Source organism: Rhynchophorus ferrugineus, unplaced genomic scaffold (assembly GCF_030347505.1).
Source record: "Rhynchophorus ferrugineus isolate W39M unplaced genomic scaffold, kcgeb_rfMv2 rfM3, whole genome shotgun sequence".
NCBI classification, from domain to species: Eukaryota; Metazoa; Arthropoda; class Insecta; order Coleoptera; family Curculionidae; genus Rhynchophorus; species Rhynchophorus ferrugineus.
The window spans coordinates 867,284-884,970 of record NW_027472582.1 but is presented as its reverse complement, the minus strand read 5'-3'; the positions used below and the strand labels follow the sequence as shown (position 1 = coordinate 884,970).

The window sequence follows — 17,687 nt, the reverse complement described above, 5'->3', positions numbered from 1 at the left end:
CTTGACTGACTGTGGATATCTGAAGGTCTCGATGTAGGTAATCAGTCCTATAGTATTTGGGTGCGCCCACAATACCTCTCAGGACTTTGTTGTGAAAAATGTGAGTTTTATTTTTGTTATTTTTTTAATATAATAGCAATTTATTATGTACTGATAATTGTGATTTTCTTCCAATTAGCCAGTACATTTTCCTATATTTCAATACCAGTTCTTTTCGTTTTTTCTTTATATGTTCCTTCCAGCAAGGTTTTGCATCAAGATTCATTCCGAGATATTTAGCTTTGTTGCTATATGGAATGATAGTATGATTTAATGTTATTGGTGCTTGTACGGCCTGTTTGTAGGTGAACTGCATATGCACAGATTTACTTTCATTAATTTTTATTTTCCAAGCTTGCGTCCAATTAATTATATTGTCACTTGCCTGTTGTAATTTTCGTGAGATTTCTTCACTATTGTCTCCGACAGCTGTAATCCCAGTATAATTAGCAAATATAGCCATCGTTATTCTCCATTTGTGGTAAATCACAAGTGAAGAGTAAATAAAGCATTGGTCCCAGTACACTTCCTTGTGGTACACTTGCTTTAAATTCTTTTATTGTAGAGTATGCTTCTTGTTGCTTGACTCTAAACATTATAGTTTGTAATGTACGATTTTAATAGTTCTGTGTTTTGTTTTGGTAACATTTTCTGTAGTTTATGAAGAAGGCCTTCATGTGAAACCTTATCGAAGGCTTGTGCTACATCTAAGAATATAGCTGAGCATACTTTTTTACTTTCGTAGGCTTTTTCAATAACATCTGTCATTCTTTGGATCTAGTCAATTTGTTGAATGCTTGTTAATAAACCCAAACTGGTCTGTTTGTATTAGGTTTTTTCTCTCTATGAGCATAGTAAATGACGGAGTCAAGAAACTTTTTAAAATATGTGATTATTCAAGTGTTGTGATCTCTGTTAAAGATATTCGGAGAAAGTATTATAAAAACTAAAAGTTTACACCAGTTGGGCAAAAACATCTTATTATAATATGTACCTCCAAATAAACAAGAGATATTAGTAAAGTTTCAGGTAGTGTGTTTTTTTACTTTTAGTAAAAAATTAGAAATAGTTTCAAAATCCATAAAATCAACATAATTTAACGTTAAATGTATTGGTAAAAATTTTTATTTCACTGTTCACTTCACTTTCTACCAGTAATATATAAAAAATTAGGAAAACTCTGGCTAATGAAAAATACTACGAAGAAAAGAAGTCCGATCAGCTATATTATTGGACGTAGTTTAAGCCAATCGTAAGATTTATCATGAGGTATTCCACAAACCTCTGAAAATACTACCAACGTAATAAAAATTAACTCACATTCAATAGATCTCATTTAAAATGTTAAAAGTCAAATGAGCAATATAACTTACAAAAGAATTTGATAACCAGCTGCAGATGTGATGAATAAAAGCAAATTCCATAAACCAAGATGGAGCTCTTGATCATTACAACTAAGTATTATGGAATACATGATGGTAAATGCGTCGAAAAGTAAAAAATAGACGTGAAATAAAAACACTATCACAACTAGATAAATATTCAGCTTTAAATAGTTGTAAACTAAATTGTAGGTTAGTTGATAACGACTTGTAACAATGTAATTAAGTCTAAAATACTAGAAATATATATAGACACTCAAAACCATTGCTCTGATTATATGTCTTTCTGTTAACGCAAAATTTAACGGATACTGGTTGTTATGTAATAAGGTATATATAATCATGTCCTGCTTATGCATTCCTCTATGTTTTATTTATAAACATATATGTGTCTATTTTTGCCACTCAAATGGCTTTTCAATGAACTTGCACTTGTATTCAAGGCTCCCACGTTAAGGAACTAAATCAATGAATATTCATATATTAAAATGATATATATGTGCAAGTAATGTTTGTTTTAGTTTTTGTAGATAATTCAGCGGTAAATAATTAGAATAATGTCATGTTTTACCATACATAGTGATATTTAGATCGGATACTATTACTAGATATTCCAAAAAAGTTTTAGTTTTATCAAATGTATTTAAGATATTTGTAGTTATATATATAAGTTTGTATATAACTTAATTGGACCTTCTTAATTCATCATATTGAATTATCTTAAATATCTATTACAAAGAATTCAAAGAACATTTTTGCTGAAGAAGAAAATAATCAGTGTTGATATTTCAATAACAAAAGAACCAGTCCTTGGAATATTTGCCTACGGCACAGTCATAGGGCAACAGAAAAAGTACAGTTCGCGCCCAACAATATCCATAAATCAACTAGAGACTGGAAAATACAGCTTAATTACTCCAAATTTCTCAATGTCAAATTCGCGTTGCGGCGAAATGACAAAAACCTGATCATATTTATTGGTAAATGTTTAATTCCTCAACCAGAATCAGCGAAATACTTCGGGAAACGTCTCGATAGTAGGTTAAATTGGAAACATCACGTTAGATCGAAAGAAAGAACAGATTAGACTCAAAGTCAAGCAGCTGTATTGATTAGTCGGAAGATACTCTCAACTTGACCTAAAATCAAAGAGATCTTATTGTCTTACTTATGTATTGATGCAAGTACAATAATAATAAATTGATTGCGCAAGTACAATAATAATAAATTGATATGCTTATCCAATATAAGATGTAATAAAAAAAGCATAAACAATGTCAGTTTCGAAAGAAACTTGAATAAAATCTCTTCATTATCCTAGATTTTCAGTTTTAAGCGTATATAAATAAAAAGGGCCACAAAATTAAGTACCACTAAGAAATAAGAAGAGCGGAATAAGCATAAAGGTAGATAATATAGAAATACGACAAGTTAAGAGAGTCAAATATTTATGTAAACGAGCAAGTATGTCATAATATAGAGAGTAGACAGAAAATGTTGTCAAACTAATCTGCAATAAGTAAATGTGTTATCACTACATAGTATAAAACAAAGTAGCCTTTTCTGTCCCTATATCCCTATGTGCGCTTAAATCTTTAAAACTACGCAACGGATTTTGATGCGGTTTTTTTCAATAGATAGAGTGATTCAAGAGGAAGGTTTATATGTATAATACATGCATAATATACTAAGGCAACATTGCTAATTTTAGAGGTTTCTAACGTGATGTCGTAAATTAACCTAATTTTTTAGGCTTATTTAGCAATTAGCAAAAACGCTGCCTAACCCTACGAGTTAGATCAAATTAATGTACTACAGTATTGTACACCATAAAAAGGTCTACAAAAAAGTCCGCGATGGTATATGTTTATTTTTTAGGGATAACCCACATTAACCATTTTTACTGTTTACTTTTTACGTGACAAAATGGCTTATTTACGAAGCTATTTTAAGCAATACGGCATTAATCCTTATCGAATTAAGTACCTTAAATACAGTGTGCAATTAATATAGATCAATATGGTTCCTTACAGCATGTAAATTAAACAAATATTTTCGGAGATATTACAAATTTAAAATTTGCGTTTAAAAATGTGTAATGTAATAAAAATTGTATGAATTTAGATATTCCAAAGATAGCAGGAAATCTTCATAGTAAGTATAGGGGAAGAGGAATTGTTTTACTCCAAATTTAATGCGTGCAGGCCAAGGGCAGTAATGAATGAACCAAAAATACTGGATCGATTTTAATCATGTTTTCATTGAGTGACATAGGCATATATATTTTATGCCCGTGCAAAGTCGGAGCGGGCCGCTATGTTTTTATATACAACGTTCATATTTTTTCTGTAGTGTATTTAATTTAGTATCAGCATTGCACCCCTGCGAAGCCGGGGCGGGTCGCTAGTGAGTATTAAAGGTATTATAAAAATAGCAATAACATATGTTTATGTAACATTATAAAAAACAGTACTAACATTTGACAGTGAGTTTATAAGAGACTGTTACAAAGGGCGGTCACAAGGAGTAAGGTCTGGGCTATGTGATGGATGCATCAATTCTCACTGCAAATACTGATCAATATAAATATTCAATTGCCGACTACTATGTGCTATATATTTCTCTTTTCGCAAAAAAAAAGATAAATATGGAGCCTGTATATCAAGAATAGTTTATGACTGAACATCAATTACGTAAAACCGAAATTGCTTTTCCCCTAAGCCTATACTACAAGTAATTAATCAAAATCGTTTAGTTGTTTAATTACCAATTTTGACAAGTGAAGTGATATTTACCAATTGTACGGTGTAAAAAATCTACCATTGATATGTACCGTCACAATAATTAAACACACTAATTTACGATAATTAAATAATAGTAGTTTTTTTATTCTTATAGGTAGATGATGTTGGTGTCAGTTGTACGGTTGTAACATTGTAATATTGTTCTAAATCTTTGTCAGTATTATATCGCATAAATTTATATGTATATAATGTATGTGAGAAATCAAATTATTAGTAGAAACAGTAAAGGATGTTAAATGTACATATTCTGGATTCATTTAATTAACTTATGTTTATAAAAGATACATAAATGTATATAATATTCACTAATCACGTAATATAAATTATTATTTAATTATAAAGGGTTTTTAATGAATGACATAACTGATGTCCGGTAGTATTTTCTAGATGTGGAATTAATAACCTACACATTATGACTATTTAATCTAGATATAAACTAACTCCACCTTTATTTAGAACGTTATTAACGATTATTTGCATTACAATAAAGAATAGGAAAGTTTATATTATCACTATTTAAAAACTGCAACTGGCTCACTGTAACAGTTATTAAGGGGCTATCAATTTCATAAAATTATTTAAATTAAACGTGCAAGATGATCTGTTGTTTACTTTGCTGTTGATTTACCTCTAAGCCTACTGAAAGAAAATAAGGTAAAAAAAGTTTCGGTGACGTAACGGTGATTTTTTCATTGTAATGAAACACGTTCAACTAAAAGATTAACAAGAGTTACCTAAATGGAACTAACATGCTAGTAAAATCAAAACAAAGTTACAAAAAAAACATTTAAGGAACTAAAATAAAACCTTAGGTTAGAAGTCAATCCAGAGATATTTTTTAGTTTGAGAAGACAATATATTTTCTATGGAAGTGGATATATCAGAACGTCTTTAGTGGGGAATATGAATATGTGAAACTGGTAGGAGCTTTCCACAATGGGGGCACAATCAGTTAGACCTTCGAGAAAGGAATATCTGAAGGAGCAGTATCCCGTCAGTAATCTTTTTAATAATCAGATAAAATTGTGTATATTATATTATCGATTATCTGATTTCATATAGAAGATCATAGCTAATAAAAAAAATTTAAATAAAATGTTAATGGTAATAACAATAAATTGCAATGAAGATTAAAATAATAACGAATGTATATGATATGAAAGGTATATTTATTGAAAGATAAATGAACAATTTCCTCATAACCAAAGATCACAAACATATTTCACATTAAACTGAAATTGCTATGGCTAAATACCATCAAGAGCGAAAATGCTTCTAGATTCATGCTATCCAAAAGCATTGTTATAAAATCGATAATAATTATTATCGTATAAACATATAATAATTCAATAATAAATGATTTTAAATAACTCTTGTTGAATAGGTGAATAGAAGAAGAGTTAGAATTTGAACATAACACTGACATAACCACAAGAAGTCATAGTTGTGATGTGATAAACAAAATTAGCTGAAATTTTTTAAATCAACCTGGAAAGTCCAGATATTACGAATCTGACACTGATGCGAATCGTATCTTCTTTTCCCGGGGGTTATTGAAGTACATTCAGGATATAAGCAAGTTGGCTCAATCTTGAGAACAGAAGAACACATTAGAATGAAGACACCAAATAATTCAACAAATTATGACCTGAGCTTAACATTTACATGACATTTTCTCGTACGATATGTATCAAAATTCACAAGACACTGACAAGTTTAGTTTGAGATTTCAATGATTTCAATGAAACAACTTTTATTACTTTCAAAGACAGTGAACCGTGCCACAAGTCGATGAAAATGTTACTTCCAATTCGAATTGCTTTGCCATATAGTACTGATCTAACCACCAGTGACCACTGGTAGTTTCCACACCTCAAAAAAAAGGTGTTACTTCATTGGTGATGTCTGGGATTTATATATAATACAGAATAGATAACATTGTAAACTGCAGCCAAAAATACGGTAGTAAAAACAGCAGTAAAATACCCCAGGAAAGACAAAATCTTCATTACAAATGACTCAGTATTCAATCTTGCGATGAAAGATAGAAAAGAACATTTTTTTCAATCACACTTTATGGAAGAGTGACTATGTAGACATCGAAGTAGAAATGCTCAAAACTGGTCAATAACGAAATTAAAAAACTGATGTTCAAAGTTCAGGAAAAACAAAACTTGTCATATCCAATATTAGCCAATTCTTCTACATGATTCCGAATTCATGATCTAAGTTTAAATAATTATAAGAATTACGACCTATATATATAACTACCCCAAATCTGCTCTAGTTATAAATATTATTATATCCGTATGCCATAAATTATAAAATAAAATCGGTAAAACTTACTGATATTTATATCGAGCAGCAATATCCTCACGTTATATTCTAATATTCACTGACGTTATAATTAATTAATTAAATTATACAAATAATAAAAAATATACGTAGTTAATAACCAGTTATTTAGTATATAAAATCAACGAAATAAATAAAAATGTTCGATTTATATCAGTTGTAATCCACATCAAAGTTAAGATTAACCAAAAAAACCGAATAAACAAAATTTTTAAATTCGAAGGAATTTATGCAATGTCAGGATATATTTAGATTACTCGTAGAAAATTTTGTTCCCAACATTGATATTTTTGATAATTCGCCCGGTAAATAATTCTGGTAAAGTGACAAAAGTTATATTTGATTAAATGTTTAAGTTCGGTGTCATTCATGACACCTGCGTTGATATAAATAATTAAGGACGAAATTAAGAGACGGAGATAGTGATGGAGTAGAAATCGGGCGATAATAAATATCTGTCTTAGTATTTTATGTTGAGAACGTGAGACATTTGAATTCTAACCTAACTCTTGAACATTAATAATAAACGGCGTCGAATAAAATTTTTTACCTTGGACACAATCACAAAACACTAATAAACGATTAAATCAGTTTTGCACTTAGTGTTCGACACTTTCAACGTAACGGAATGTCCGTCAATCCCACCGTCAAGACTGTTGTTTATACGGCGTTTTTTTCTCAGCCCGAGTCCGTTCTTAATTTTCAGGTTAATCTGTCTGTTGTGGTCGGCAGTCGATCAGTGTTCTCGTCCTCTCTCTCACTCGTATTGTACCCACAAACGCACATGTAAAATCGCTAATAAATAAATATCGGGATATTACGATCCGTCGAAGGGGGAATTCGCGATGACTGGCTGACGTTTTTCGTTTACTCACAACCGAACTCACTCACTGACGTACAGTGTTCTCTCAACGACGCCGAGAAAAAATCCGGCTTGCACTTGTTACCGACGACAGACGATCGCAAAACCTCTGCATTATTTCCTCGACGACAAAAACGACATTAATCGCCGCGAGCGTAGGGAAAAAAGCCCCTTTCGACACCCGTCAAACGACAAAAACCCACTGCGGATTTTTTCGGGCCTCGTCCGTGTGTCTGTCAAAATCACGGAGCCGGTTGGTACTCCGCCGTGTGTGTACGTCCGCGTGTGCGTGCTTGTGTGTGTGTGGGTATGTCTCGCCTTTTTTTCAACGCGCGGAAAACATAGCAGTAGGCTATGAATCGCAGAGACCGCGATTGCCGACTGTAGCGGCGTTGTGGAAACGCGGCAAAAGCGCCTTCGCGGCCGATTCGGGCGTTTTCGCCCGTCGGCTCCGCCCACTCCGCGGCCAGAAACAATGCGGCCGGGAAAAACGTGGCGCGAGCGAGACAAGGAAAGTGAATTGATCGTTTTTTGCGCCGTCCGACCGAGACGGAGCTAGCGGGGACGCCCGGCGAGGGACAATGACGGGACGTGCAGACGTACCAGATAGAAAAAAAAACAAACAAATAAATTACATACATACGCCGAGGAATAAAACGAGTTAATTCTTGGCGATGCGATTGTTTTCGGTAACGTTGGCCGGTTTGGAATTCTTGTTTTTTTATGGTGGTTTTTTTGCCGTTTGGTTTGGTGGAAAAATTGAGATTGTTAAAGGGAGACGGGGACTGGTTTTATGCCGACCATAGGTTATTGATAATGACCATTTTTAACGAAAAATATAGGTTTTTTAAAATATTTTCGGTGAATATTCAAATATGTGGAATTTAGCTACGTTCTAGTATATAGATATACTTTTCGAAATGTTTTTCGAGTCATTTTTGTATAATATTTACGCTGAAAAAGATATTCCTTGGTACATTCTTTGGAAAGGCTATTTTTATTCAATAATAGAAATTTGACGCAAAAAAAAATTTTTCCGTAAAGTTCAATATTCATAAAAATTGAGAAATTGAGTTCTTTTGCCAACCATAACAAATAAAAGTAAAACATAAGGAAGCAATTTTTGCAGAACAAATTTCGTATAAAAATATCAGTTTCCTCTCCTGAAAATTCTTTATCACTCCAAAATTTTCAGCATAAGGCTTCGTAATCCATGTAAGAGAGAGAAATAAATAAATTAACATATAATATGATGATAATAATTTAAGAATACAAACACAATTCATTAAAAACATTGCTTCGACTTAGAGCTTCTTCAGAATTGGAGTGACACGGAAGCTCTTTTCGTGGCTTGAATTGAATTACGACCACTTGTACCTTTTTGTGCATTGTCTCAGCCCTTCTATCTTGATCAGTAGTTTCCTATAACAGATACATTTGATGTGATGCTCTGGATGTCTCCCTAAAAAATAATTTATTCAATTCTTTTCTGATTCTGTTCAGTAAATTTTTCCAAACCCAAAACATGCAAATTCGAATGTTCTAAACTAGTCGCCCTTGTATTCATTTACGTTGTCAGTTGATTGTTAAATTCATTGTCATGATAGGACATATACACTATAAACGAATTCAGTTATTTTGCTGTCATAACAAATAAAAAAAATAGGGAACTAAATTTTGCAGGGCAAATTTCGTATGGAAATATCAGTTTCTTCTCCTGAAAATTCTTCATCTGTCCAAAATTTTCAACATAAGGCTTCGTGATCCATATAATAGAGGGAAATAAATAAAGCAACATATACAATAATGATATTAATTTAAGAACACAAACACAGTTCATTAGAAACATTAGTTCGAGTTAGAGCTTCTTCAAAACTGGGGTAATATAGAAGCTCTTTTCGTGGCTTCAATTGAATTACGACCTTTTGTACCTTTTTTGTGCATTGTTTCAGCCCTTCTATCTTGATCAGTAGTTTCCTATGATAGATACATCTGATGTGATGCTCTGGATGTCTTCCTAAGAAATAATTTATCCAATTATTTTTCTGATTCTGTTCAGTAAATTTTTCCAAGCCCAAAACATGCAATTTCGAAGGTTCTAAACTAGTCGCTCTTGTATTCATTTACGTTGTCAGTTGATTGTTAAATACATTATCATAATAGGACATATAGGCTACAAACGATTTTAGTCATTTTGCTACCATAACAAATAAAAAAAAGTAGGGAACTAAATTTTGCAGGGCAAATTTCGTATCGAAATATCAGTTTTCTCTCCTGAAAATTCTTTATCAGTCCAAAATTGACATCATAAGGCTTCGTAATCCATGTAATAGAGGGAAATAAATAAATTAACATATAATATGATGATAATAATTTAAGAATACAAACACAATTCATTAAAAACATTGCTTCGACTTAGAGCTTCTTCAGAACTGGAGTGACACAGAAGCTCTTTTCGTGGCTTGAATTGAATTACGACCACTTGTACTTTTTTTGTGCTTTGTTTCAGCCCTTCTATCGTGATCAATAGTTTCCTATGATAGATACATCTGATGTGATGCTCTGGATGTCTTCCTAAGAAATAATTTATCCAATTATTTTTCTGATTCTGTTCAGTAAATTTTTCCAAACCCAAAACATACAATTTCGAAGGTTCTAAACTAGTCGCTCATGTATTCACTTACCTTGTCAGTTGATTGTTAAATTCATTGCCATGATAGGACATATACACTATAAACGAATTCAGTTATTTTGCTGTCATAACAAATAAAAAAAATAGGGAACTAAATTTTGTAGGGCAAATTTCGTATGGAAATATCAGTTTCTTCTCCTGAAAATTCTTCGTCAGTCCAAAATTTTCAACATAAGGCTTCGTGATCCATATACAATAATGATATTAATTTAAGAACACAAAGACAGTTCATTAGAAACATTGCTTCGAGTTAGAGCTTCTTCAAAACTGGAGTCGTATAGAAGCTCTTGTGGCTTCAATTGAATTACGAACGTTTATACTTTTTTTATGCGTTGTTTCAGCCCTTCTATCTTGATCAGTAAGTTTCCTATGCTAGATACATCTGATATGATGCTCTAGATGTTTTCCTAAAAAATAATTTATCCAATCTTTTTTCTGATTCTGTTCAGTAAATTTTTCCAAGCTTAAAACGTTGTCAGTTGATTTTTAAATCTATTTTCGTAATAAGACATATTGGCTATAAACCAACTCAGTCATTTTGCTACCATAAAAAATAAATGTAAAGAACAAAATTTTCCAAGAGAAATTTCATTTAGAAAAATCAGTTTTCTCTTAATGATTCTTCCTGACTCTTAAAATTTACAACGTAACGCTTCTTAATTCATATAATAGAGAAACTTACAGTATAAATACAACGCATCAGAAACTTTGCTTCGAATTGGAGCTTCTTCAAAAATGGAGTCTTACAAGAACTCTTTTGTTGCTTCAACATAATCGTTTTTTCTGCCCTTCTGTCTTGAACCGTAGTTTTCCTAGATACAATTTCTAATAGACACATTTTATATGATGCGAAGATAAATGTTGAACACTAAATAAAAAGCTCCAGATACTTTTCGAAGAAATAATTTATCCAAACCTTTTTATCCGAAAATCCATTCTGAAGATCCCAGTTTCCAAGTTAATAAAAAAGGTTCAAAAGTTCTAAACTGGTCACTCTTGTATTCATTTACGTTGTCAGATGATTTACAGTAGATTTTCGCTCATATCTGACATGGGATTTGGATCAAACTTAACCCTTAGTATCATTTGACTGCTTAGAAAACAGCATCAAATAATAAAATGTACAAAAAGAATTGCTCAAAAGGATGCCAGTGCGTTTACAATTTAATCTATTTTAAAGGGATCACCATGTAAAAGGTTTAATTAAAGGCAATTAATGATGTCAATTATCAAACTGTCTTGTAAAACTTTATAATGTTATTAACGCACACTTTATAATATTATACAATGCAAGGATAATAGTTAGAGAGCGAGTATTAAGCTCTGGATACCTTTCGAAGGAATAAATTATCCAATCCTTTTTCTGGTTCTGTTCTGAAAATGTTTCCCACCTCGAAATAGGCAGTTTCGAAAGTTCTAAACTCTTGTATCCATTTACGTCGTCAGCTATATTTGACCTCTGATCAATTCTGTCCTGGGATTTGAATCAAACTTAACCCTTAATATCATCTAGATTCTTAAAAACAGTATTATGTTGTTCAACAAGTAAAATATATGTAAATATTTTTTTATAATTGCTATATCTGATGAACAAGAACAAGTTCCACTGTTTCCATGAAGAATATGTCCCCTGGTCTTATTTTACACAATTTTGATTTACATATATTTGGAATTACAAAGCTACTATCGTAGAATTAGGAAATTGGTCCAATGATTGTGAACACTGCAGCAACCAATCTAGATATATTATTCAAGTAATTCCATATAAATAATCTTTGAATCAGATTTTAACAAATCGTCAAGCATTATACTTTAACTGTTTCTATTAGATCATACATTTGGCTTTCTTTGCAACAATTCCGTTACTATGATGCGCTTATCTACATCTTGTAGACTTAGAATCTCTAATATTATATAGAGTTTCCACATAAATCTTACGATTTGATTCATTTGAATCAATATGGTAACTTTAATTAAATAGCTTTCAATCAATATTTTATCATAAAGAACAATTGAGTTTTAGTTCGTTCATGAAAGAACATTCGAACATGGAATAAATCAATGCTGTTATACTATAGATAAAGTATTAATGTTTAGCTTTATAGATAGCAAATTAGAAGATTTTCATGAGCTTTTTCCAGAGTTGATAGCTAGAAGAAGGGGTAGAAGTTTATTTAGTTTTGTAGAAGATACTTGAATTATTCTATATACATAAATTACGTATGTGTCTTTTGATCAAAAAAGAAGCTTTAATACTGTTTTTTAATGCTCAAGGTGAGGTCCTGATATCGACATTCGCGAGCCTTAATGATTTTATGGGCCGTTTTAGCACTATGAGTGTAGTTACTACCTACCACAAAAGAAAGGTACAAATTTTTGTTGTCTTTTTCTATATTTTGTAATTCAGATTGAAACTTTGATCGCAGATTACATCCCAACTAGTAAAATAGTAAATACAGATTCTGAACCAATGAGCTAAAGGTGAGTGACAACAGTGAAGTGTGTAAACTAAAACATGGAACGCCATTTTTTTTTCTGGAACCGGGTAGAGGTTACGGATACCTGGTCTGGAAGACCTGCAGAAATAAGCGAGTTGGACTGGTTATGTGTAGACTGCCTTTGGGCTATCCACTAAGCCCCACCCTATCAGCTGATCCAATGGCCCTAACTGATACTTCTTGCTGTCAGTAAGGAGGGTGCCCATAACCGGTAACACCGTTAAGAGGCACAAGGGCCAGGCAAGAACGTGGAGTCGTTATCACATCACGCAGCTTTCGGTACATGAGTTAATCGCTCGCCGGAGAAGATCGAGACAATTTGGAGTTAAAGCACGACGGGGTAGTGTCGGCTGTGATAGAATAAGGCCACGAAGAGCCGAATGAGTTGGCCTAAAATATCGGCCAGCTCGGTAATACATCTATTGTCCGAGAGACGAAGAGTGGAGAAATATCTCGAGTATACCTCGGATCGAAAATCGTGAACTTGGAGGACGTCTGTTTCTCTATGAATTTGATTGTTCCTGACGAACCAGGGGGCATTGATTATTCTCCTGAGAATTTTGTTTTGAAAGACTTGAACACGTTCCACCTGGCTAGGTGATACGTATTTTAGATAGATACTGGACCCGCATAGAACCACTGATCGAACCAGCATCTTGTACAGCAGAGATTTTATAGAGAGAGGCAGCCTGCTGGTCCGGTTGATATTAACAATACCTTGACCTTTATGGAGGAACTTTTGAATGTGGGAATTTCACCTAAATTTACGATCGAAGACAAGACCGAGATAGGCTTCTTCTGACCATGGGATTTCGGCATTCTCGATTTTAAGTCGCGAAATGCTCGGTGCAAAAGGCTTCTTGTGGAAGAAGATGGCCTGGGTTTACTGTGGGTTAACCTGCAACCTTCAGAAATGTAACCACTGGACCGTTTGATCGAGTCTCTTGGAGTCTGCTTCGGATGTGCGGTGCTACTCTTGAAGAAGCAAAGTAAGCAGTGTCGTTTGAGTAGTAAGCTGCCTCAACTTGTGGTCTCCTAGGAATATCTAAAAGAAAAATATTAAATAGGGCGGGTACCAGGGGGGAGCCTTGTGGAACTCCTGCGTCGATGGTTTTCCGGCTAGACAGAATATCTTTAATCTTCACCTGGAACGATCGTCCTGACAGAAATGATTTGATAAAAGCTGTTAGGTCATCAGGTAGACCTAATCGAATGCATTTCGCCACTAAGCCTTCGTGCCAAACCTTGTCAAAGGCTTTTTGGTTAGGTCCAAGAGGACCACTCCAAGTCTTTCACGTCGGTTAAAAGCACAGTTGATTTTTGCGGCTAGCCGATGGGCCTGATGAATGGCTGAGTGTTTGGCGCGGAACCCCAATTGCTCATCTGGAATGATATTGCTTGACATTGAACGCCATGCGATCTGATTAATGGACATAAAGCATTTTATGAAGTACTCATTGTACGATAGACACTTTTGGCTTAATATCCATGTCACTTAGTTATAAGTAAAACTAATCACTCACTCACAGAACTAGACCAAATGGTTTTACTCTCTTTGATCTTCTGACATCATCATCATCAAGGAGCTGGAGTACCTCAACATAGATTTTATCTTGAAGAATTTGTCTATATTTTTGGGCATAGTCCTTGATGATGTTATCGGTAGTTTCTACATTCAAATCCTTCCGAAAATTGTCGTTGTACGAACGAACCGTGAATTATCAACAATAACTTGCAGTACCTTATTTTGGAACTTTGTATGATATTCCTATTACTTTGACTGGTACAATCTTAGAGTTGACATTGGTTTCAGGTCTTGTTAGTAAAGCAAACGCTTAGTATATATTGACAGTACTGCATATTTAACCAAAAAGCACATGTTTTTATAATTCAGCTTGAGCTTTTCACCATATTTCTAGACATGGGCTTTGCATCTTAACTTCTAGGGTCATGCTAATATCATTAGCTGTACTTCCATCGGTATTTCTGGTTTATTAATGTTTTTTACTAAATACATATTATATTAGATATGCTTAGTATATTCTTAAATTTAGAATTAATTTATTACTATTGTCCTTTGGAAACATACATTAATTACGAGATTAATACATCAGTATGTATTTCTCAAATTAGAGCAAAACTAAGCTACTTAAGCTCCGAATACTAGTTATAGAATATAAATTACGAATACCTCAATAGGTTTAAATATTTAAAAAATATAATGCAAGCAGTCAACAGTTAATCCGCGGTAGCAATTTGCTCATTTTGTTGAATGGCTGTGAGACATCCAGGAATATTGCATGGCAGTATTTCTTTTCTTCGAATGCGCTTTCACGAACCACTGCTACTCTGTGCACTTGGTCAAACTAATTCTTTTGTTGATAAAATCAATACGTAATGATTTGATTTCATTAATTTTGAAGCGCCGTCGGATATAAAAGAATCTCAAATTATTCAACAAAATATGTGTTAATGAGGACGCGGAAAATGTAACCAAAATGACAAGTCTTTTTGCAGGAAAACTTAATATTAATGGTCTAGAAGGACATTAAGACCCTTAATATCCAATTAACACAAGAACCCGTTATAATAACGCGATTAAAACGAGTCGCGTCCTAGTTCGGCGTCAGTAGATGTTTTTTCCCGTGTCCTATCCGATCGTTGGCCGGTATCAATGACCCTGACCAGCTGAAAAGCGCAAGAAACAAGTTTATTATGACAAAAAATAGACATCGAAGATCCGAGTTCGGCAACAACCCGACGCCCGAAGACAAAAACGTTCTATTTGGGTTCGTTAAGACGCCGTCGACGCCGCCGTCGACGTCGCCCCCGATCGAGAAAAAGTCGCGGAAAAAGGGGGCACCAGCCGGCAGCAAAAAGCTGCGACATATTTTAGCGGGGCGGTGACGCTTACCTTTTTGCGGGGTGCTCGTCCCGACCGACGATGGCCTTGCCGTAGGTCGGGGGCTTTGATGGGGCAAAAACTCGCCGTTTTCTCCCTCTGTCTGATGCCAATGCGGCCCCGTGTTCCACTTTTACCATTTCGATGGAGTACATCACAATTTTCATTTACTACAACAAACATTTTAAATAATTATAAAGAACGAACGCATTGAAAGTATAAAATAAAATGTCACAATAAAATATCAATTGGCCATTTCGCTCTCCACAATATTAAGCAGCAATGAAAATATTTAGAACCCAACAATATGTTTATTAACCATATATACATGTTATTTATAATACTCAGATTGTTTTTTATCTAAATCTCTAAAAAAATGTGCCATAATAAAATATTAAATAGTCATGTCTCCTTCCAGAACATTGTCCAACAATGAAAGTTTGTTTGAAAATGTTTCGAACTCAAAATTATATTTAATAAACAAATATGCGTCTATTTTTGATAAAAATCATCATGGAAATGACTAATAATCTGTTATTTGTAACGGTCAAATTCTTCCTTGAATATTTTTTTGTTGGAAGCAGAACACATTAGATAACATTCAAAGCAAATGGTTGCAGATTATAACCCTAATTTCTACGAGGACTAAATAATATAACATTTTTAAAATGAGCGCTGGGGTGAATAACATTTTTATATCGAATGCAAGAAATTTTGCTATCCGACCTATAATTTACAATGAAATAATATTTTCAGCATATCTTATGACTATGGGCAAACATTATTCAGACCAATATTATGTTATAAAAGTACAGAATAAGGATGTCATAGACGTATAGATTGCAAAATACTAATGTTATGAGGGTGATTCAAGAATTAATAACTTTTGTTGTTCCTACAATTTGGTTAGAATCTGAAAAACATAAAATAATGAACAGTAATTAAACGAGAAGTTGATTAATATCTTAAAGTTCCATCTGCAATTTGGTCTATTCCATATTAAGAGAATTTATCTCCTCAGTAGCTTTATGTATTTGTCTTCTCTCAACATCTTTTCTAGAGTGGTTGGTTCTGGTTTTGAGATGAAATATTGCAAACCGAACTGAATCAAGTGAAGTTATCTAATTCCAGATCTATGATTGTTGAAGTACAAATCAAAACTTGTGGGATTTAGGCTACAGCGACAATCTAACGAACTGATCTATAAAAAACGAGGTTGTCACGAAGATGAAAAAGAAAACAGCCCGTTTTAAAGAAGAACAGATGAATTTCATTCGAATTTTTCAATATCTAATGATACAATTACTTGAATCTAAACATTTATTTCGAAAAAAAAAATTGTTAAATGAACAAGAAACGCTTTTAAGACCCAACTTGTTTTTTAAATCAATTAAAATGACCCCCATAATGAATTAGTGATGTCAATGGTATCTCTAACTCAATTATTTTTGAGAATTAAATACTTGATTTCCATCTATAGTTAGCTATAAATAGATGTTGAAAGACACTTTTTCAATACCTCTCTTATTCTGAAAAATGATATTTTGTTAACTTCGATATTTCCCGGATTTCAAGCAACTGCATTGCATTTTTGACTTGACAATTTAGTGGATTATGGAGGGATAAAAAGAAAGATTTTCTATATAAAAATTGTTATATATAAATGAAAAATGTTTTAAAAATTGCTGTGGGTTATTATTTTTTCCTAGAACCGCCATCTTTGTAAAAAGGTATTTCAATGTCGGTTTAGAATTGAAGTGTCAATGTTTAGATTTCAGAGATTAATGCCTCAATTATTGTTAAGCATTTGATCCGTTTAGTTTGCTACTTCTAAGGAAGATTTGAGTGTTGATTGCCCTTCAAACATTTTATGGGCTTTTTAAACTATTTATATACCATTCAAAAGCGCTTGCTCTGAAACTTATACTAATACTGAGTTTTAATAAATATTTTGATCATTTTGGTTGTATCTATGCTTTGGCACGATGACTCAACAATCTTTATAATGCCCTAAATATACAGTACCCTTAGTAGAGGTTAGTACTTTTTATGAACCAAGAAACATTGTTAATGTGCCTTAACACCATTGCCACATTTTCTGGACTTCCTCTGATGTATTCCCAAATTTCTATATAAAATAAAATAATATTTTA

The 17,687-nt window shown here is 33.1% G+C and overlaps 1 protein-coding gene across 2 annotated transcripts in view; it reads right to left on the bottom strand.

Annotated features, from left to right (window-relative positions):
* Positions 1 to 7,827, bottom strand: part of LOC143192675 (zinc finger protein rotund) — a 450,170-nt gene extending 442,343 nt beyond the window's left edge. For both annotated transcript variants that reach the window (XM_076398153.1, XM_076398154.1), the window contains exon 1: positions 7,131 to 7,827. The gene's annotated coding sequence lies outside the window, so the exon portion shown is untranslated. The remainder of the gene's footprint in view (positions 1 to 7,130) is intronic.
* Positions 7,828 to 17,687: the final 9,860 nt, after the last annotated feature.